Raw genomic sequence first — 23116 nt, forward strand, 5'->3', positions numbered from 1 at the left:
ACGGAGCACTTGTGAAGCAGGGGAGGGGGGCATGGAGCACTTGGGGAGGGGGGCACGGAGCACTAGGGGAGCAGGGGAGGGGGGCATGGAGCACTAGGGGACCAGGCTGCAGGGGGGCACGGAGCACTTGGGAAGCAGGGCAGGGGGTCACAGAGTACTTGGGGAGCAGGGGAGGGGGGCACGGACACTAGGGGACCAGGCTGCAGGGGGGCACGGAGCACTAGGGGACCAGGTTGCAGGGGGGCACGGAGCTCTAGGGGACCAGGCTGCAGGGGGGCACGGAGCACTTGTGAAGAAGGGGAGGGGGGCATGGAGCACTTGGGGAGGGGGGCACGGAGCACTAGGGGAGCAGGCTGCGGGGGAGGGGCACAGAGCTCTTGGGGAGTAGGCTGCAGGGGGACACGGAGCACTTGGGAAACAGGCTGCTGGGAGGACACGGAGCTCTTGGGGAGCAGGCTGCGGGGGGGACATGGAGCACTTGGGGAGCAGGCTGCAGGGGGGCACGGAGCACTTGGGGAGCAGGCTGCAGGGGGGCACGGAGCACTTGTGGAGCAGGGGAGGGGGGCATGGAGCACTTGGGGAGGGGGGCACGGAGCACTAGAGGACTAGGCTGCAGAGGGGTACGGAGCACCTGGGAAGCAGGGGAGGGGGACACGGAGCTCTTGAAGAGCAGGGGGGCACGGAGCACTAGGGGAGCAGGCTGCAGGTGGGGCACGGAACTCTTGGGGAGCAGGCTGCAGGGTGGCATGGAGCACTTGGGGAGCAGGCTGCAGGGGTGCACGGAGCACTTGGGGAGCAGGCTGCGGGGGGCACGGAGCACTAGGGGACCAGGCTGCAGGGGGGCACGGAGCCCTTGGGAAGCAGGGGAGGGGGTCACAGAGCACTTGGGGAGCAGGGGAGGGGGGCACGGAGCACTAGGGGACCAGGCTGCAGGGGGGCACGGAGCTCTAGGGGACCAGGCTCCAGGGGGGCACGGAGCACTTGTCGAGCAGGGGAGGGGGGCATGGAGCACTTGGGGAGGGGGGCAGGGAGCACTAGGGGACTAGGCTGCAGAGGGGCACGGAGCACCTGGGAAACAGGGGAGGGGGGCACGGAGCTCTTGGGGAGCAGGGGGGGCACGGAGCACTAGGGAAGCAGGCTGCAGGGGGGGCACGGAGCACTAGGGGAGCAGGCTGCAGGTGGGCCACGGAACTCTTGGGGAGCAGGCTGCAGGGTGGCACGGAGCACTTGGGGAGCAGGCTGCAGGGGTGCACGGAGCACTTGGGGAGCAGGCTGCGGGGGGCACGGAGCACTTGGGGAGCAGGCTGCGGGGGGCACAGAGCACTTGGGAGCAGGCTGCAGGGGGGCACGGAGCTCTTGGGGAGCAGGCTGCGGGGTGGACATGGAGCACTTGGGGAGCAGGCTGCAGGGGGGCACGGAGCACTTGGGGAGCAGGATGCAGGGGGCACGGAGCACTTGGGGAGCAGGCTGCGGGGGGGGACAAGGAGCACTTGGGGAGCAGGCTGCAGGGGGGCACGGAGCACTTGGGCAGCAGGCTGCAGGGGGCACGTAGCAGCGGTGGGGGGCACGGAGCACTTGGGGAGCAGACTGCGGGGGAGGGGCACAGAGCTCTTGGGGAGTAGGCTGCAGGGGGGCACGGAGCACTTGGGGAGCAGGCTGCTGGGAGGACACGGAGCACTTGGGGAGCAGGCTGCGGGGGGGGGACAGAGCACTTGGGGAGCAGGCTGCAGGGGGCACGGAGCACTTGGGGAGCAGGCTGAAGGGGGTCACGGAGCACTTGGGAAGCAGGGCAGGGGGTCACAGAGTACTTGGGGAGCAGGGGAGGGGGGCACGGAGCACTGAGCACTAGGGGACCAGGCTGCAGGGGGGCACGGAGCACTGGGGGACCAGGTTGCAGGGGGGCACGGAGCTCTAGGGGACCAGGCTGCAGGGGGGCACGGAGCACTTGTGAAGCAGGGGAGGGGGGCATGGAGCACTTGGGGAGGGGGGCACGGAGCACTAGGGGAGCAGGGGAGGGGGACATGGAGCACTAGGGGACCAGGCTGCAGGGGGGCACGGAGCACTTGGGAAGCAGGGCAGGGGGTCACAGAGTACTTGGGGAGCAGGGGAGGGGGGCACGGAGCACTAGGGGACCAGGCTGCAGGGGGGCACGGAGCACTAGGGGACCAGGTTGCAGGGGGGCACGGAGCTCTAGGGGACCAGGCTGCAGGGGGGCACGGAGCACTTGTGAAGCAGGGGAGGGGGGCATGAAGCACTTGGGGAGGGGGGCACGGAGCACTAGGGGAGCAGGCTGCGGGGGAGGGTCACAGAGCTCTTGGGGAGTAGGCTGCAGGGGGACACGGAGCACTTGGGGAGCAGGCTGCTGGGAGGACACGGAGCTCTTGGGGAGCAGGCTGCGGGGGGGACATGGAGCACTTGGGGAGCAGGCTGCAGGAGGGCACGGAGCACTTGGGGAGCAGGCTGCAGGGGGGCACGGAGCACTTGGGGAGCAGGCTACGGGGGTGGGGGGGTCAAGGAGCACTTGGGGAGCAGGCTGCAGGGGGGCACGGAGCACTTGGGGAGCAGGCTGCAGGGGGCACGGAGCAGCGGTGGGGGGCACGGAGCACTTGGGGAGCAGGCTGCGGGGGAGGGGCACAGAGCTCTTGGGGAGTAGGCTGCAGGGGGACACGGAGCACTTGGGGAGCAGGCTGCTGGGAGGACACGGAGCACTTGGGGAGCAGGCTGCGGGGGGGGGACACGGAGCACTTGGGGAGCAGGCTGCAGGGGGCACGGAGCACTTGGGGAGCAGGCTGAATGGGGTCACGGAGCACTTGGGAAGCAGGGCAGGGGGTCACAGAGTACTTGGGGAGCAGGGGAGGGGGGCACGGAGCACTAGGGGACCAGGCTGCAGGGGGGCACGGAGCACTAGGGGACCAGGTTGCAGGGGGGCACGGAGCTCTAGGAGACCAGGCTGCAGGGGGGCACGGAGCACTTGTGAAGAAGGGGAGGGGGGGATGGAGCACTTGGGGAGGGGGGCACGGAGCACTAGGGGAGCAGGGGAGGGGGGCATGGAGCACTAGTGGACCAGGCTGCAGGGGGGCACGGAGCACTTGGGAAGCAGGGCAGGGGGTCACAGAGTACTTGGGGAGCAGGGGAGGGGGGCACGGAGCACTAGGGTACCAGGCTGCAGGGGGGCACGGAGCACTAGGGGACCAGGTTGCAGGGGGGCACGGAGCTCTAGGGGACCAGGCTGCAGGGGGGCACGGAGCACTTGTGAAGCAGGGGAGGGGGGCATGGAGCACTTGGGGAGGGGGGCACGGAGCACTAGGGGACTAGGCTGCAGAGGGGCACGGAGCACCTGGGGAGCAGGGGAGGGGGGCACGGAGCTCTTGGGGAGCAGGGGGCCACGGAGCACTAGGGAAGCAGGCTGCAGGGGGGCACTAGGGGAGCAGGCTGCAGGTGGGGCACGGAACTCTTGGGGAGCAGGCTGCAGGGTGGCACGGAGCACTTGGGGAGCCAGCTGCGGGGGGGCACGGAGCCCTTGGGGAGCAGGCTGCGGGGGGGACACTGAGCACTTGGGGAGCAGGCTGCAGGGGGGCACGGAGCCCTTGGGGAGTAGGCTGCAGGGGGGCACGGAGCTCTTGGGGAGTAGGCTGCGGGGGACACACGGAGCACTTGGGGAGCAGGCTGCATGGGGACACACGGAGCACTTGGGGAGCAGGCTGCTGGGGGACACACGGAGCACTTAGGGAGCAGGCTGCAGGGGGGCACGGAGCCCTTGGGGAGCAGGCTGCAGGGGGGCACGGAGCCCTTGGGGAGCAGGCTGCGGGGGGGCATGGAGCCCTTGGGGAGCAGGCTGCGGGGGGGCACGGAGCCCTTTGGGAGCAGGCTGCAGGGGGGAACGGAGCTCTTGGGGAGCATCCGCCTCCCGCGCGGAAGTGTCGCAGATGAGTGCGTAACGGGGTGCCTGCGGCCCTTCCAGGGGTTTGGGGAGGAGAGGAGGAAGCCTGGGTCGAGCGTGCCCTCGGCCTCTAGTGTCGCTACCCACCGGAGCACACCTCCGGCAAATCTGTAGGGACGGGCGAGGCAAGCGGAGGACCTGTGGCTCTGTCCGGGTCCGAAAAGCCCGGTTCCCTGGAGCTCCTACGGAAGGACCCATGGCAGAGGAGGCACGGAGCTCGGAGAGTGGCAGGGCCGCGGCCTTTTCCCGTTCTGAGGCTGCCCAGGCAGGGCTCCAGGAGCCCAGGTTACCAGCTCACCCCATCCGCCTGCCTTAGCTGCGGAGAGCGGATGCTGTCAGACTTCTGAACCGGGGAGAGGGTCGGGTAGGGAGATCCCTGCCGGGGAGCCCGGGAGTCCCGACCGGGCGCACAGTGCCCCCCCGGTGGTCGATGGAACCGCAGACGCAGCGCTGTCTCCGGGACTTCCAGCCTCCCCGTTTCCCGACTCGCCCTCAGAGGCCGAGATAGGGCCGCGCCGGGCGTCCGGCAGAGCCTGCCACCCGGCCCGTCTCCCTCTCCCCCAGCGGGATCGCCCCCCGGCGGACTGAATTAGGTACTGTGATTTGCGAAAGCCCTGCTGATGAGTGCGGACGGGCGCCTCCGTGAGCCCGTGGAAACATTGGAGGGCGCGCCGTCCCGTCTTGCTACACCCGAGAGAACCCCCCAGAAAGAATCACAGGCGGCGAACAGAGTCAAGCCGGAAAAGAGAAAACTGAGGGCGAGTAACGCGAGAGAAGGGCCCCTCTTCTCTTTTTTTTCGCAACCCAATCGATGTGGCGCCCCGACAGGGAGGGACGATCGCTTAGCCGTAACCCAGGGGTCTTGTCTGGCTCCAGGCGAACCCAACCCTCCCTCTGACCTATGCGTGGCCGGAACCCCTCCGCCGGCGAGTGCATCTGGACCCCAGGCGTCCGCCCAAATGCTCCGAGCTAGAGCCGGGCGTCCCCACAACCGACCCCATGTGGCATTGTCTGCTCCATCCATCAGCAACCGCAGGTGCCCGACGTCTGCTCTGCACCAGCGGGGGTCTTGGACCGGGTGCTCTGATTCGACGGGTGGGGGGAGAGGCCCTACCTCTCCCTCTCTCTCTCTCACCAGCGAGCTAAGTCCCGGCCGGGGACTTGGCCAGAGGCGCCCCATCCGCTCGGCGATCAGAGTACGGCGGAGCGCGGGAAGGGGAGTTTTTCCCTGGTCTGCCCGGGGGCCGACTTAGACCACAGTCCGTCCATGCCCAGCGAAGGACTCCCCCGTGGCCTGTGAGAGCCCGGGTTGTTCTTGTCTTCCATCCATCCGTTCATTATTTTCATTTTCTATCTATACGGACGTGAGTACGTATGTATGTACTGTATGTATGTATGTAGTAGATAAAGGCAGATTTTTTTTTATCATTTCAATTCTATTTTTGTCTTTACTGATCTCCCTTTCCATTTATTGAAGGACTCGTCTTTTTCGAAAACGCCTGCCGTGCCACCAGGCGGCCAGCGGGGGGCGCTGCTGTGGGGACCGAGGGATGAAACACTCCACGCCGCCTGCAATCTACAGGCTGGGTAGTTTCTCCCTGTTTTTTATTGATACAGATTCTCTCTGTTTCAGACGGCCAGCGGGGGGCGCCGCAGCGGGGATTGGGGGAAAAACACTCCGCGCGGCCTGCAACCAAGAGGCCGGGAAGTTTCTCCCTGTTTTATATTGATATAATCGTTTATATGGTAATATTTTTTTCCCTTTTTAAATGTATTCTCCCCCCCCCCCCCTCCCCCCCCCCCCCTCTACTTCAGGTGAGGAATCAGCAGCCTGGGTACTAGTCAGTTACTTATTTTTTTCCCTTTATTTCTTTTTTAAACTATCCTCAAGCGGCCGCTGGGGGGGCACCGCAGCGGCGGGACCGTGTGATGGCCGGATGCCGGTACTCTGAGGCCCAGGTACTTTTCATTTATCTGGGGTGTGCGGGTTCGTCTTTTTAAAAAAAAACATTTCTCTTACGTCCTAGAGGATGCTGGGGTTCCCTTTAGTACGATGGGGTCCACTAGAAGCCTCTGGCATTCTGAAAGTTTAATAGTGTGGGCTGACCCCTCCCACCAGGCCCAGTTTAGAAAATGTGCCCGGAGGAGCTGGTCACAGCTAGGGGAGCTCCTAGGAGTTTTTTTTAGATTTATTTCTCATACGTCCTAGAGGATGCTGGGGATGCTTCAAGAACCATGGGGTGTAGACGGGATCCGCAGGAGACATGTGCACTTTAAGACTTTAAAAGGGGTGTGAACTGGCTCCTCCCTCTATGCCCCTCCTCCAGACTTCAGTTAGATTCTGTGCCCAGTGAGACTGGATACACACTGAGAGGCTCTCCAGAGTTTCTCAGAAAAAGACTTATGTTAGGTTTATTATTTTCAGGGAGACCTGCTGGCAACAGGCTCCCTGCATCGTGGGACTGAGGGGAGAGAAGCAGACCTACTTCTGTGAGTTTCAAGGCTCTGCTTCTTAGGCTACTGGACACCATTAGTTCCAGAGGGTCTGATTGCTAGGTACGCCTAGATGCCCGTTCCCGGAGCCGCGCCGTCACTCCCCTTGCAGAGCCAGAAATCAGAAGCCGGGTGAGTAGAAGAAGACCAGAAGACTTCAGTGACGGCAGAAGACGGCTTTTGAGGTACCGCGCTGCGCGCCGTGCTCCCACATACAAAACGGCACTGCAGGGCGCAGGGGGGGGGGGGGGGGGCGCCCTGGGCAGCATAAAACCTCATTTGCTACTGGCACAAGTGTATACAGTGCCTGGGCACTAAATACAGACCCCCGCCAGTATAAATATATAAAATTAAGCGGGACTGAAGCGCGCCATTAAGGGGGCGTTGCTTAGCCCTCACTGCTCTGACCAGCGCCATTTTCTCTTCACAGCTGCAGAGACGCTGAGTCTGGCCTCCCACACTACTGTACAAGTAACAAGGTGCAAAACTGGGGGGGGGCAAGAGATTTGGTGCTATTTTATTAACTATAAAAGCGCTAACAGGTCTGGCCTGTAATTTACACGCTTCAGTACCGGGATAGGCACTGGGTTGTGAGCTGGCAGAACTCCCTCTGTGTTTCTCTAACGTGCTTTGCTGTGGGTATGTCCCCTATAGCCCCAGTGTGGTTGTGGGTGTCGGTACACGTGTGTCGGAGGAGGCTGGAGTGGGGACAGAAAAGACTGTGGGAGTGACGGTGTCGGCACCGCCGACGGCTGATTGGTTAAATATGTTGAGTGTTTTGAATGCAAATGTGGCTCGATTGACTAAGAGATTAAATAAATCAGAGTCTAGAAACCAGACATGGAGAAGATCCATGGAGGATGCATTGTCGCAAACTCAGACCCCTTCGGGGTCACAGAAACGTGCATTTACCCAGATAGCAGATACAGATACCGACACGGACTCTGATTGCAGTGTCGACTATAGTGATGCCAGATTAAATCCTAAACTTGCTAAGAGCATTCGGTACATGATTGTGGCGATAAAAGACGTATTACATATCACGGAGGACCCTGCTGTTCCTGATATAAGGGTCTGTATGTTTAAAGGAAAGAAACCTGAGATAACGTTTCCACCCTCTCATGAACTGAACGCTCTTTTTGAAAAGGCTTGTAAAAATCCTGACAAGACGGTGCAGGTTCCTAAAAGAATTCTGGTGGCATATCCGTTCCCCTCTGGGGACAGGGAAAAGTGGGAGTCAACCCCCACGGTGGACAAAGCTCTCTCGCGTCTGTCCAAAAAGGTAGCGCTTCCGTCTCCTGACACGGCAACCTTAAAGGATCCTGCGGATCGTAAGCAGGAAAATACACTAAAATCCATTTATGTCACTACAGGCACGCTACTCAGGCCTGCCGTTGCTTCGGCATGGGTGAGTAGCGCTATTGAAAAGTGGGCAGATAATTTGTCATCTGAAATAGATACCCTGGACAGGGATAGCGTGCTTTTGACTCTGGGTCATATCAGGGACGCTGCAGCATATTTAAAAGAAGCTGCGAGGGATATTGGCCTTTTGGGATCAAGGGCCAATGCCACGTTCTTGCACGGAACCTGCCAAATGGAATGGCCTTGTAGGCCGCCACCATTTTTCCCAGCACTCGAGTGCATTGATGAATCGACACTCTTGGCGGTTTCAGAAGCTCCCTGACCATGTTCTGGATTTTCTGAGTTTTTTCCAACGGAAGAAAAATCCTCTGCAGTTCTGTGTCCAGAATCATGCCCAAAAACGACAACCGAGTTGTCGGAATCAACTGCGACTTTGGCAAATTCAGGAGCCAGCCATGCTGTTGCAGCACCCGCAGTGAGAGCGCAACGTTTTTTAGTAACAGCACCTGTGATCTCGCCTTTATCAGGAGATCATCCAAGTATGGGATAATTGTGACCCCTTGCATGCGCAGGAGCACCATCAATTCCGCCATTACCTTTGTGAAAATCCTCGGGGCCGTGGAAAGACCAACGGCAACGTCTGAAATTGGTAGTGACAATCCTGAACAGCGAACCTCAGGTATGCCTGATGAGAGCAGTCTTGGCTAGGAGGGCATTGTGGATTCATCAATGGAATGCTGATGCCGACTCTAAGAAGACTATGGAGTCTCTGCCAATTAATGGTAGTGTCTTGTTTGGTGACGGCCTCACTGACCTGGTATCTACGGCTACCGCGGGTAAGTCATAATTTTTACCTTATGTTCCTGCACAACAAAAGCAAACGCCCCACTATCAGATGCAGTCCTTTCGGCCCAATAAATACAAAAAAGGACGAGGGTCCTCTTTCCTTGCTACGAGAGGAAGGGGAAAAAGGTCACAGGCTGTGGCAAGTTCCCAAGAGCAGAAGTCCTCTCCGACTTCTACCAAATCCACCGCATGACGCTGGGGCTCCTCTGCGGGAGTCCGCACCGGTGGGGGCACGTCTCAAACTCTTCAGTCAGGTCTGGGCTCACTCAGCCCTGGATCCTTGGATATTAGAAATAGTAACCCAAGGGTTTCAAGACGTGCCCCCTTACCGATTTTTCAAATCGTCCTTGCCAGCTTCTCTTCCAGAAAGGGAGGTAGTATGCGCTGCGATGCTAAAGCTGTGTCAAAATCAAGTCATTGTCACGGTACCCCCGTCACAACAGGGGTAAGGCTTTTATTCGAGCCTGTTTGTGGTCCCGAAGCCGGATGGCTCAGTCAGACCGATTCTGAACCTAAAATCCCTCAATTTCTATCTAAAAAATTCAAATTCAAGATGGAATCTCTCCGAGCAGTGATCTCCAGTCTGGAGGAGGGGGATTTTATCGTGTCGGTCGACATAAAGGATGCCTACTTACACGTCCCCATCTATTCTCCACATCAGGCTTACCTGAGGTTTGCTGTTCTGGATTGTCATTACCAATTTCAGACGTTGTCGTTTGGTCTGTCCACGGCTCCGAGAATTTTCACCAAGGTTATGGCGGAAATTATGGTTCTCCTGCGCAAGCAGGGTGTCACAATTATCCCGTACTTAGACGATCTCATCAGGCATACCTGAGGTTCGCTGTTCAGGATTGTCACTACCAATTTCAGACGTTGCCGTTGGTCTTTCCACGGCCCCGAGGATTTTCACAAAGGTAATGGCGGAAATGATGGTGCTCCTGCGCATGCAAGGGGTCACAATTATCCCATACTTGGATGATCTCCTGATAAAGGCGAGATCACAGGTGCTGTTACTAAAAAACGTTGCGCTCTCACTGCGGGTGCTGCAACAGCATGGCTGGCTCCTGAATTTGCCAAAGTCGCAGTTGATTCCGACAACTCGGTTGTCGTTTTTGGGCATGATTCTGGACACAGAACTGCAGAGGATTTTTCTTCCGTTGGAAAAAACTCAGAAAATCCAGAACATGGTCAGGGAGCTTCTGAAACCGCCAAGAGTGTCGATTCATCAATGCACTCGAGTGCTGGGAAAAATGGTGGCGGCCTACGAGGCCATTCCATTTGGCAGGTTCCGTGCAAGAACGTTTCAGTGGGACCTACTGGACAAGTGGTCAGGGTCCCATCTGCAGATGCACTGGAAAATAACTCTGTCCCCCAGGACCAGGGTTTCTCTCCTGTGGTGGCTCCAAAGTTCTCACCTTCTAGAGGGTCGCAGGTTCGGCATCCAAGACTGGATTCTGGTGACCACGGACGCAAGTCTCCGAGGTTGGGGAGCAGTCACACAGGGAAAAAATTTCCAGGGAAGATGGTCAAGCCAGGAAGCTTGTCTGCACATAACCATTCTGGAATTAAGGGCCATCTACAACGGCCTGCTACAAGCGGAACATCTTCTTCGCAACCTGCCCGTCCTGATTCAGTCGGACAACATAAACCGCCAAGGCGGAACAAAGAGCAGAGCGGCGATGGCGGAGGCCACCAAGATCCTTCGCTGGGCAGAAAAACATGCAAGCGCCCTGTCAGCGGTCTTCATTCCAGGCATGGACAGCTGGGAAGCAGACTTCCTCAGCAGAGACGATCTCCACCCAGGAGAGTGGGGTCTTCATCAAGAGGTCTTTGCAGAAGTGACAAGTCGTTGGGGAATTCCTCAAATAGACATGATGGCGTCTCGCCTCAACAAGAAGCTTCAGACATATTGTTCCAGGTCGAAGGACCCTCAAGCAGTAGCAGTGGATGCTCTGGTGACACCGTTGGTGTTTCAGTCGGTCTATGTGTTCCCTCCACTTCCACTCATCCCAAAGGTGATAAGGATCGTGAGAAGAACAGGGGTTCAGGCGATACTCGTTGTTCCAGATTGGCCTCGGAGGGCCTGGTATCCGGATCTTCAGGAATTACTCACAGGAGATCCTTGGCCTCTTCCTCTAAGAGAGGATCTGTTACAGCAAGGACCGTGCGTGTTCCAGGACTTACCGCGGTTGCGTTGACAGCATGGCGGTTGAACGCCAAATTCTAGCTAGAAAGGGTATTCCCGGGGAAATCATCCCCACCCTACTTAAGGCTAGAAAGGAGGTGACGGCGAAGCATTATCACCGTATCTGGAGAAAATATGTGTCTTGGTGTGAATCCAAGAAGGCTCCTACGGAAGAGTTTCACCTGGGGCAGTTTCTCCACTTTTTGCAAGCAGGTGTGGTTGCGGGCCTGAAGTTAGGCTCCATTAAAGTGCAGGTTTCGGCTTTATCAATTTTCTTTCAAAGGGAATTGGCCTCGCTTCCTGAAGTTCATACGTTCGTGAAAGGCGTACTACACATTAGTGATGAGCGGGTTCGGTTCCTCGGAATCCAAACCCCCCCGTACTTCACCCTTTTTTGCACGGGTCCGAGCAGACTCGGATTCTCCCGCCTTGCTCGGTTAACCCGAGCGCGCCCGAATGTCATCATCCCGCGGTCGGATTCTCGCGAGATTCATATTCTATATAAGGAGCCGCGCGTCGCCGCCATTTTTCACTCGTGCATTGGAGATGATCGTGAGAGGACGTGGCTTGCGTCCTCTCAGTTTCTATGTTGTGTGCTGCAAATATCTGTGCTCAGTGTGCTGCAAATATCTACGTTCTCTGCCTGAAAAAACGCTCCATATCTGTGCTCAGTGTGCTGCAAATATCTGTGCTCAGTGTGCTAATTGCTTTATTGTGGGGACTGGGGACCAGCAGCATTATATAGTAGGAGGACAGTGCAGAGTTTTGCTGACCAGTGACCACTAGTATACGTTCTCTGCCTGAAAAACGCTCCATATCTGTGCTGCATTGTAGTATATAGTAGGAGGACAGTGCATTTTGCTGACCACCAGTATATATATAGCAGTACGGTACAGTAGTCCACTGCTCTACCTCTGTGTCGTCAAGTATACTATCCCATCCATATCTGTGGTGCATTTAAGTTTTGCACAGTATATATATAGTAGGATGACAGTGCATAATTTTGCTGACCACCAGTATATAATATATAGCAGTACGGTACAGTAGGCCACTGCTCTACCTACCTCTGTGTCGTCAAGTATACTATCCCATCCATACCTGTGGTGCATTTAAGTTTTGCACAGTAACTATATATATATATATATATATATATATATATAGTAGGAGGACAGTGCATAATTTTGCTGACCACCAGTATATAATATATAGCAGTACGGTACAGTAGGCCACTGCTCTACCTACCTCTGTGTCGTCAAGTATACTATCCATCCATACCTGTGGTGCATTTCAGTTGTGCGCAGTATATATATAGTAGGAGGACAGTGCATAATTTTGCTGACCACCAGTATATAATATATAGCAGTACGGTACAGTAGGCCACTGCTCTACCTACCTCTGTGTCGTCAAGTATACTATCCATCCATACCTGTGGTGCATTTAAGTTTTGCACAGTATATATATAGTAGGAGGACAGTGCATAATTTTGCTGACCACCAGTATATAATATATAGCAGTACGGTACAGTAGTCCACTGCTCTACCTCTGTGTCGTCAAGTATACTATGCATCCATACCTGTGCTGCATTTTAGTTGTGTGCAGCATATAGTAGGAGGACAGTGCAGAATTTTGCTGACCACCAGTATATATATAGCAGTACGGTACAGTAGTCCACTGCTCTACCTCTGTGTCGTCAAGTATACTATGCATCCATACCTGTGCTGCATTTTAGTTGTATGCAGTATATAGTAGGAGGACAGTGCAGAATTTTGCTGACCACCAGTATATATATATAGCAGTACGGTACAGTAGTCCACTGCTCTACCTCTGTGTCGTCAAGTATACTATGCATCCATACCTGTGCTGCATTTTAGTTGTGCGCAGTATATAGCAGTAGGACAGTGCAGAATTTTGCTGACCACCAGTATATATATAGCAGTACGTTACAGTAGTCCATTGCTCTACCTCTGTGTCGTCAAGTATACTACAAAAGTTCAGTAAAATGACCCAAAAATCTAAATTAAAAGTGTCTGATGAGAAGCGTAAACTTGCCAATATGCCATTTACGACACGGAGTGGCAAGGAACAGCTGAGGCACTGGCCTATGTTCATGGCTAGTGGTTCAGATTCACATGAGGATGGAACCACTCATCCTCTCGCTAGAAAACTGCAGTGCCACTCCTAGATAGGCCAGGTGTTTGTGTCGGCCACTTGGGTCACTTAGCTTAGCCATCCAGCGACCTTGGTGCACCTCTTTTTTTCTTTGCATCATATGCTGTTTGGGGACTATTTTTTGAAGTGCCATCCTGTCTGACACTGCAGTGCCACTCCTAGATGGGCCAGGTGTTTGTGTCAGCCACTTGGGTCGCTTAGCTTAGCCATCCAGCGACCTTGGTGCACCTCTTTTTTTCTTTGCATCATGTGCTGTTTGGGGCCTATTTTTTAAATCTGCCATCCTGTCTGACACTGCAGTGCCACTCCTAGATGGGCCAGGTGTTTGTGTCGGCCACTTGGGTCGCTTAGCTTAGCCATCCAGCAACCTTGGTGCACCTCTTTTTTTTCTTTGAGTCATGTGCTGTTTGGGGCCTATTTTTTAAATCTGCCATCCTGTCTGACACTGCAGTGCCACTCCTAGATGGGCCAGGTGTTTGTGTCGGCCACTTGGGTCGCTTAGCTTAGCATTCCAGCAACCTTGGTGCACCTCTTTTTTTTCTTTGAGTCATGTGCTGTTTGGGGCCTATTTTTTAAATCTGCCATCCTGTCTGACACTGCAGTGCCACTCCTAGATGGGCCAGGTGTTTGTGTCGGCCACTTGGGTCGCTTAGCTTAGCCATCCAGCAACCTTGGTGCACCTCTTTTTTTTCTTTGAGTCATGTGCTGTTTGGGGCCTATTTTTTAAATCTGCCATCCTGTCTGACACTGCAGTGCCACTCCTAGATGGGCCAGGTGTTTGTGTCGGCCACTTGGGTCGCTTAGCTTAGTCACACAGCTACCTCATTGCGCCTCTTTTTTTCTTTGCATCATGTTCTGTTTGGGGACTATTTTTTTGAAGTGCCATCCTGTCTGACACTGCAGTGCCACTCCTAGATGGGCCAGGTGTTTGTGTCGGCCACTTGTGTCGCTTAGCTTAGTCACACAGCTACCTCATTGCGCCTCTTTTTTTCTTTGCATCATGTGCTGTTTGGGGACTATTTTTTTGAAGTGCCATCCTGTCTGACACTGCAGTGCCACTCCTAGATGGGCCAGGTGTTTGTGTCGGCCACTTGGGTCGCTTAGCTTAGCATTCCAGCAACCTTGGTGCACCTCTTTTTTTTCTTTGCATCATGTGCTGTTTGGGGCCTATTTTTTAAATCTGCCATCCTGTCTGACACTGCATTGCCACTCCTAGATGGGCCAGGTGTTTGTGTCGGCCACTTGGGTCACTTAGCTTAGCCATCCAGCAACCTTGGTGCTCCTCTTTTTTTTCTTTGAGTCATGTGCTGTTTGGGGCCTATTTTTTAAATCTGCCATCCTGTCTGACACTGCAGTGCCACTCCTAGATGGGCCAGGTGTTTGTGTCGGCCACTTGGGTCGCTTAGCTTAGTCACACAGCTACCTCATTGCGCCTCTTTTTTTCTTTGCATCATGTTCTGTTTGGGGACTATTTTTTTGAAGTGCCATCCTGTCTGACACTGCAGTGCCACTCCTAGATGGGCCAGGTGTTTGTGTCGGCCACTTGTGTCGCTTAGCTTAGTCACACAGCTACCTCATTGCGCCTCTTTTTTTCTTTGCATCATGTGCTGTTTGGGGACTATTTTTTTGAAGTGCCATCCTGTCTGACACTGCAGTGCCACTCCTAGATGGGCCAGGTGTTTGTGTCGGCCACTTGGGTCGCTTAGCTTAGCATTCCAGCAACCTTGGTGCACCTCTTTTTTTTCTTTGCATCATGTGCTGTTTGGGGCCTATTTTTTAAATCTGCCATCCTGTCTGACACTGCATTGCCACTCCTAGATGGGCCAGGTGTTTGTGTCGGCCACTTGGGTCACTTAGCTTAGCCATCCAGCAACCTTGGTGCTCCTCTTTTTTTTCTTTGAGTCATGTGCTGTTTGGGGCCTATTTTTTAAATCTGCCATCCTGTCTGACACTGCAGTGCCACTCCTAGATGGGCCAGGTGTTTGTGTCGGCCACTTGGGTCGCTTAGCTTAGTCACACAGCTACCTCATTGCGCCTCTTTTTTTCTTTGCATCATGTGCTGTTTGGGGACTACTTTTTTGAAGTGCCATCCTGTCTGACACTGCAGTGCCACTCCTAGATGGGCCAGGTGTTTGTGTCGGCCACTTGGGTCACCTAGCTTAGCATTCCAGCAACCTTGGTGCACCTCTTTTTTTTCTTTGCATCATGTGCTGTTTGTGGCCTATTTTTTAAATCTGCCATCCTGTCTGACACTGCAGTGCCACTCCTAGATGGGCCAGGTGTTTGTGTCGGCTACTTGGGTCGCTTAGCTTAGCCATCCAGCGACCTTGGTGCACCTCTTTTTTTCTTTGCATCATGTGCTGTTTGGGGACTATTTTTTTGAAGTGCCATCCTGTCTGACACTGCAGTGCCACTCCTAGATGGGCCAGGTGTTTGTGTCGGCCACTTGGGTCGCTTAGCTTAGCATTCCAGCAACCTTGGTGCACCACTTTTTTTTCTTTGCATCGTGTGCTGTTTGGGGCCTATTTTTTAAATCTGCCATCCTGTCTGACACTGCAGTGCCACTCCTAGATGGGCCAGGTGTTTGTGTCGGCCACTTGGGTCGCTTAGCTTAGCCATCCAGCAACCTTGGTGCACCTCTTTTTTTTCTTTGAGTCATGTGCTGTTTGGGGCCTATTTTTTAAATCTGCCATCCTGTCTGACACTGCAGTGCCACTCCTAGATGGGCCAGGTGTTTGTGTCGGCCACTTGGGTCGCTTAGCTTAGTCACACAGCTACCTCATTGCGCTTCTTTTTTTCTTTGCATCATGTGCTGTTTGGGGACTACTTTTTTGAAGTGCCATCCTGTCTGACACTGCAGTGCCACTCCTAGATGGGCCAGGTGTTTGTGTCGGCCACTTGGGTCACTTAGCTTAGCATTCCAGCAACCTTGGTGCACCTCTTTTTTTTCTTTGCATCATGTGCTGTTTGGGGCCTATTTTTTAAATCTGCCATCCTGTCTGACACTGCAGTGCCACTCCTAGATGGGCCAGGTGTTTGTGTCGGCCACTTGGGTCGCTTAGCTTAGCCATCCAGCGACCTTGGTGCACCTCTTTTTTTCTTTGCATTATGTGCTGTTTGGGGCCTATTTTTTAAATCTGCCATCCTGTCTGACACTGCAGTGCCACTCCTAGATGGGCCAGGTGTTTGTGTCGGCCACTTGGGTCGCTTAGCTTAGTCACACAGCTACCTCATTGCGCCTCTTTTTTTCTTTGCATCATGTGCTGTTTGGGGACTATTTTTTTGAAGTGCCATCCTGTCTGACACTGCAGTGCCACTCCTAGATGGGCCAGGTGTTTGTGTCGGCCACTTGGGTCGCTTAGCTTAGTCACACAGCTACCTCATTGCGCCTCTTTTTTTCTTTGCATCATGTGCTGTTTGGGGACTATTTTTTTGAAGTGCCATCCTGTCTGACACTGCAGTGCCACTCCTAGATTGGCCAGGTGTTTGTGTCGGCCACTTGGGTCGCTTAGCTTAGTCATCCAGCGACCTCGGTGCAAATTTTAGGACTAAAAATAATATTGTGAGGTGTGAGGTGTTCAGAATAGACTGAAAATGAGTGGAAATTATGGTTATTGAGGTTAATAATACTATGGGATCAAAATGACCCCCAAATTCTATGATTTAAGCTGTTTTTGAGGGTTTTTTGTAAAAAAACACTTGAATCCAAAACACACCCGAATCCGACAAAAAAATTTCAGGGAGGTTTTGCCAAAACGCGTCCGAATCCAAAACACGGCCGCGGCACCGAATCCAAAACCAAAACACAAAACCCGAAAAATGCACATCACTACTACACATACAACCTCCATTTGTGCCCCCAGTGGCGCCATGGGACCTTAACGTGGTGTTACAGTTCCTTATGTCACATTGGTTTGAACCTTTACAAACTGTTGAGTTGAAATCTCTCACTTGGAAAGTGGTCATGCTATTGGCCTTGGCGTCCGCAAGGCGGGTGTCTGAATTGGTGGCTTTGTCTTACAAAAGCCCCTATCTGATCTTCCATGAGGATAGAGAGGAGTTGAGAACTCGTCAACATTTTCTACCGGAGGTGGTTTCTTCATTTCATATGAACCAACCTATTGTGGTGCCTGTGGCTACTGAAGTCTTGGCTGATTCAAAGTCTCTTGATGTTGTCAGAGCTTTGAAAATTTAAGTAGCCAGAACGGCTCGGGTGAGAAAAACAGAGGCGCTGTTTGTCCTATATGCGACCAACAAGGTTGGATTCCTGCTTCTAAGCAGACAATTGCGCGCTGGATCTGTAATACGATTCAGCAGGCTCATTCTACGGCTGGATTGCCGTTACCGAAATCGGTGAAAGCCCATTCCAATAGGAAGGTGGGCTCATCTTGGGCGGCTGCCCGAGGCGTCTCGGCATTACAGCTTTGCCGAGCAGCTACTTGGTCGGGGTCAAACACTTTTGCAAAGTTCTACAAGTTTGATACCCTGGCTGATGAGGACCTCATGTTTGCTCAATCGGTGCTGCAGAGTCATCCGCACTCTCCCGGCCGGTTTGGAGCTTTGGTATAAACCCCATTGTCCTTTTGGAGTCCCCAGCATCCTCTAGGACGAAGGAGAAAATAAGATTTTTATACCTACCGGTAAATCCTTTTCTCTTAGTCTGTAGAGGATGCTGGGCGCCCGTCCCAGTGCGGACTCTATCTGCAGTACTTGTATATATTTATTGCTTAAGTTACACAAAGGTTGTGTTTGGTAGGGGTCAGGCTGTTGCTGATCTGTTTTTTTAACTGGGTTTAATTAAATGCCATGTTGTACGGTGTCGAAGTCTAAAAATATTGCAGTACACACATCACGTACAAACTACACACAGATGGCCTCCGTGCGCGTACTTGTTCTGCCGTGCATGCACATATTCGCAATTTACGTATGGTCGCACCCGCGGTCCTGTGTATTAGCGCGTGGTATGAGTAATTACGGTAGTGTTTGTAATCGCATGGAAAAGCCATAAAAACACATTACATATTTAATCCAAATAGTGCACAATATACACATAGTCTCCCTGCACCACACCAGCAAATTACACTAGTTTAAATGGTATCAGAACAAAGGGATTCATTTTTACAGGATAGGAGGGGACAGAACTAGGTTATAAGGTGGTGTTTGGTATGCAGCTGTAGGGTATTTTAAGAGCAATATTCTTGTGTTGGTTTGCAGAAGATCGCACGCTCCTGCGAATAGTTATGCGCAGGAGCAGAATATAAATATTAACTGTATTTACTGTACACTTGGTATGCGGCGGGAACCCAGAGGAGACGATCTGCAAGTGCACCTGGAACAGACATCGCCCACCTATTCAAACCGAATTATGACCTCTCCTGTACTGTAAATGACCATCCCTGTGTCCATTGGACAAAGATTACAGTTTCCATTGTGTTAGGTTTTGGACTATTGTATAAAAAGCCAGCTGCATGCCTGGTCACACACAGACTCTGAAGGTCATCTACCTTGATGACTGAGGACCGGGCCGGGAAGCGCAGGCGAAACCAAAACGTATGTACCATTGACTGTAGCCATTATTCTATTGTATTGTATTGTTGTTATTGTAACCCCCTTTCAGCAATTATATGTTGGTGTGTCGGAACCCAGCATCTTAAATACAATCTGGTGTCGTGTCTCTTTTCCCTGCTAAAGTTATAAGTCTATTTCAGTCACGTGTAGCTGCAGAGCGCTCACGGCGTGTCTTTGGGTGTGTACTCACTGCGTGTACTTTGTACGGCCAGCGCGCTGTTTGTACGCAAAGTACGTACACGGTACGGGGCTTTGTACGCTAACGGTGTAAAAAGTACGTAGGCTAAGTTTTAATCACAAGCGGCCGCAGCGGCTCCATTTTAAAGTGTATTTAATGTGTTTTTAAAGTGTATCTTTTAGTCCTATATGTAAATCGACGTTTACAACAGTGTGGTGTGAGCTGGTATGTATCTCACCCTTAGTTTAACAATATCCTTTTCCTCGAAATGTTCGTCTCCCCTGGGCACAGTTCCTATAACTGAGGTCTGGAGGAGGGGCATAGAGGGAGGAGCCAGTGCACACCCATTCTAAAGTCTTACAGTGTGCCCATGTCTCCTGCGGATCCTGTCTATACCCCATGGTCCTTTTGGAGTCCCCAGCATCCTCTACGGACTAAGAGAAAAGGATTTACTGGTAGGTATTAAAATCCTATTTTTTTTATGGACCCCCTGGAACCGGAGATGCAACAGGGCAAAGTTGACTTTAATGGAGCGGTTCACGATTAGCTGAGAGAAGAGATCTAGGGCTACAAAACGTAGAATTACTATAGACTATAATGGAGCAGTTCACTGTTATGGTCACCGGCTTCCAACCGGTGTAGCTTTGGTTCCTTGGGGGTCTATATACAAGCAGATTGGTATGCTGAGAGAAGAGATCCAGGGCTACAAAACATATAATCACTATAGAAGGTTCTTTGGAGTCTATGGGGGTCATTCCGACCCGATCACACGCTGTGCTTCGTCGCAGCTGTGCGATCGGGTCGAAACTGCGCATGCGCTGCGGCTGCATTGGGCAGGCGCGTCATTGCCCGGCGTCGCCAGGCAATGACGCCGCTAGTGAAGAAAGCGGTCGCAGTGACGACCGCAAGAAGATTGACAGGAGGAAGGCGTTCCGGGGCGTCAACTGACCGTTTTCTGGGAGTGGGGCGGCGAACGCAGGCGTTTGGAGGTCGGATGTCTGACGTCAATTCCAGGACCATCAACGCTGGATTCATCGCACAGGGTAAGTAACTCATACCCTGGTCTTTTTCTGCACAAAACTTTATTTGCATAGCAGGGCTGCACAAGTGATCGCAGCCTTGCTATACAAGAAAACCATGGCCCTCATTCCGAGTTGTTCGCACGCAAGGCGATTTTAGCAGAGTTGCTCACGCTAAGCCTACGCCTACTGGGAGTGTATCTTAGCATCTTAAAATTGCGAACGATGTATTCGCAATATTGCGATTAGCACACTTCTTAGCAGTTTCAGAGTAGCTCCAGACTTACTCGGCATCTGCGATCAGTTCAGTGCTTGTCGTTCCTGGTTTGACGTCACAAACACACCCAGCGTTCGCCCAGACACTCCCCCGTTTCTCCAGCCACTCCCGCGTTTTTTCCGGAAACGGTAGCGTTTTTTCCCACACGCCCTTAAAACGGCCAGTTTCCGCCCATTAACACCCATTTCCTGTCAATCACACTACGATCGCCGGAGCGATGAAAAAGCCGTGAGTAAAAATACTATCTTCATAGCAAACTTACTTGGCGCAGTCGCAGTGCGGACATTGCGCATGCGCACTAAGCGGAAAATCGCTGCGATGCGATGAAATTTACCGAGCGAACGACTCGGAATGAGGGCCCATAGGCGGCGTGTAGTTGATCACACGATGTGCAAAAAGATGCAACGTGCAATCAACTCGGAATGACCCCCTATATACAAGCAGATTGGTATGCTGAGAAAAGAGATCCAGCGCTACAAAACATATCTTGGATTTTTTAAAGACCACAGGAACCGGAGATACAACTGTTCAAACTTGACCGAAATCCCCATAGACTTTAATGGGACCCATTAATTTGCAGTTGAACTCTGATATCTCTTCCAACTTTAGGGTTATATATTCAGTTGTAGACTGTAAAATTAAAGGGGGCTCTAAGCTATCAGGGGACACTGAACGCATGTCTCTACGTACTCGGGAACCAGAGATCCAACCATTCAAAGTTGACCCCCTGGCCAAAAGTAAAAAAAATGACCAAGTCCTCACTTTGGAAACCGGACTAGCGAGTGGCGGTTTGACCGCGTTCCGCCCCCGTGCACCCTAAAATTATGAGAAGGGGCTCGTTGGAAAGAGGGGATTCAGGAACCATTGAAACCTAGCCCATCCAGAACCGGAGATATTCAAGCTCAAAGTTGCAGAACCGCTGTTCAAAATTAACTTGGGTTTTCAAATTGTGTCGCTCTGGTTCCTGAAGGTCTACAAATATGGGGTTTGAAAGCTGAGCTCCCCCTCTTCAAAACTTATCTCTCCATTTTCTAATAACTTTCTTTGAACCGGATATATTTCGGGCTCAAATCCGGTCCATTCGGTCCCATTGACTTACAATGGCAAAGCTTTTTTTGCTTACTTAACGGGTCATAACCTTTAATTCCGGGCACATAGAAACTTGGTTCCGGTTTCCCCTGAAAGCAGAAATATTCAGCTTTCAAATTACACCGAAACCAATATATCCCAGGGAATGAGCAAAATCGAGGCAGGATGCGGTTGGGGCCTATCTTTCATCCAATGCATTTCTGTGGAAAAGTGAGTGGCGATAACTTTAATGGTCTATATCTCCGGTTCTACCAGATCGATTTATCCCAAATTTGGCACACTAGAAGAGGGGATACTTGGCTATTAGTGTACCAAATTTATCTCCTCCAGAACCGGAGATCCAGGACTTCCAGTCACCGGTACTTGGTCAGAACTTAACCCGTCCTTTCCCGGGTAGAGAGAGGTCACTTTGCTGGTCTATATCGCCGGTTCTGCTGGACCGAATCACCCCAGATTTGGCACGCTAGTAAAGGGGATTTAGATGTCTAACAAATTTCATGTAATTAGCTCCTTCAGAATCGGAGTTACAGGACTTCCAGGTATTGGTACTTTCCCATTGACTTTACCCAGGATGTGCCTGGGTAGAGATTGGTGACTTTGCCGGTCTATATTTTTCGGTTCTGAAAGTATTTAGCTTATCTAGAACCAGAGATACATGACTTCCAGTCACCAGTACTTGGGCAGGGCTTAACCCGTCCTCTCCCGGGTAGAGAAACGTCACTTTGCTGGTCTATATCCGGTTCTGCTGGACCAAATCAGCCCAGATTTGGTACACTGATAGAGGGGATACTCATCTACCTGTCTAAATTTCATGTAAATAACTCCTCCAGAACCGGAGATCTAGGACATCCAGGCACCGGTACTTTGCCATTGACTTACCCGGGCTCTGATGGGGTAAAGTCCTTGCGGTTCTCCGGTTGGTTGACCATGTTCCATAAATCAGAATCACCCCAAAATTGCCAGACATGCCCCCAGGATGGCTATCTAGAAATGGGCGAGGTTTGGGGGAAATCGATACACTGGAAGGAACTGGGCCTCCCCCCACCCCCCACCCCCCACACCCTAATTTCTGGACTATTAAGCCCTCCGGGACTGCGACCCCCCAGGGTTCAAACACACCCATGCATCGGTCGGAAGTTGTTGAGGTGCTTTTTTCTAAGTACAGAGTTTTGTTTCAGCGCAAGTTCCCAGGACACCGGCTCAAGGGCACAAATACTCTGGTTCCCTAGGTTGGCCTCAGCTGAACAGCACCGCAATGGGATATGCGGACTATTAAGCCAACCGGGACCGTGTCGTTCCCCGAATTCAAAAACATCTAATGCACCGGTCGGAAGAAGTTGAGGTGCTTTTTTCCAAGTAGAGATTTCTGTTTCGGTACAAGTTCCCAAGACACCGGCTGAAGCTTACAGTCGCTCCAGTTCCCTAAGTGGGCCAAAAATTTGCCATGCTTAGCCCTGCATATCTCCATTTCTACCGGACCGATTCACCCCATATTTGGTACAATGATAGAGGGGATACTCCTTTATAAGTGTACCAAATATCATATAATGAGAAAGATCCACTTCTAATTCCATTCCTGACCTGTAGGCGGCGTATGTTATTTCCCGTACAGTAAATGTAGCTGTAACATTAACTGAAGTGGAATTATTGTTTTTATAAACAATGAGCTAGATCCACTTCTAATTCCATTCCTGACCTGTACGCGGCGTATGTTATTTCCCGTACAGTAAATGTAGCTGTAATATTAACTGAAGTGGAATTATTGTTTTTATAAACAATGAGCTAGAACCACTTCTAATTCCATTCCTGACCTATAGGCGGCGTATGTTATTTCCCGTGCAGTAGCTATAGCTGTAACATTAACTGAAGTGGAATTATTGTTTTTATAAACAATGAGCTAGATCCACTTCTAATTCCATTCCTGACCTGTAGGCGGCGTATGTTATTTCCCATACAGTAAATGTAGCTGTAACATTAACTGAAGTGGAAT

The sequence above is a fragment of the Pseudophryne corroboree genome, chromosome 2 (genome assembly GCF_028390025.1).
Source record: "Pseudophryne corroboree isolate aPseCor3 chromosome 2, aPseCor3.hap2, whole genome shotgun sequence".
In the NCBI taxonomy this organism is placed as follows: Eukaryota; Metazoa; Chordata; class Amphibia; order Anura; family Myobatrachidae; genus Pseudophryne; species Pseudophryne corroboree.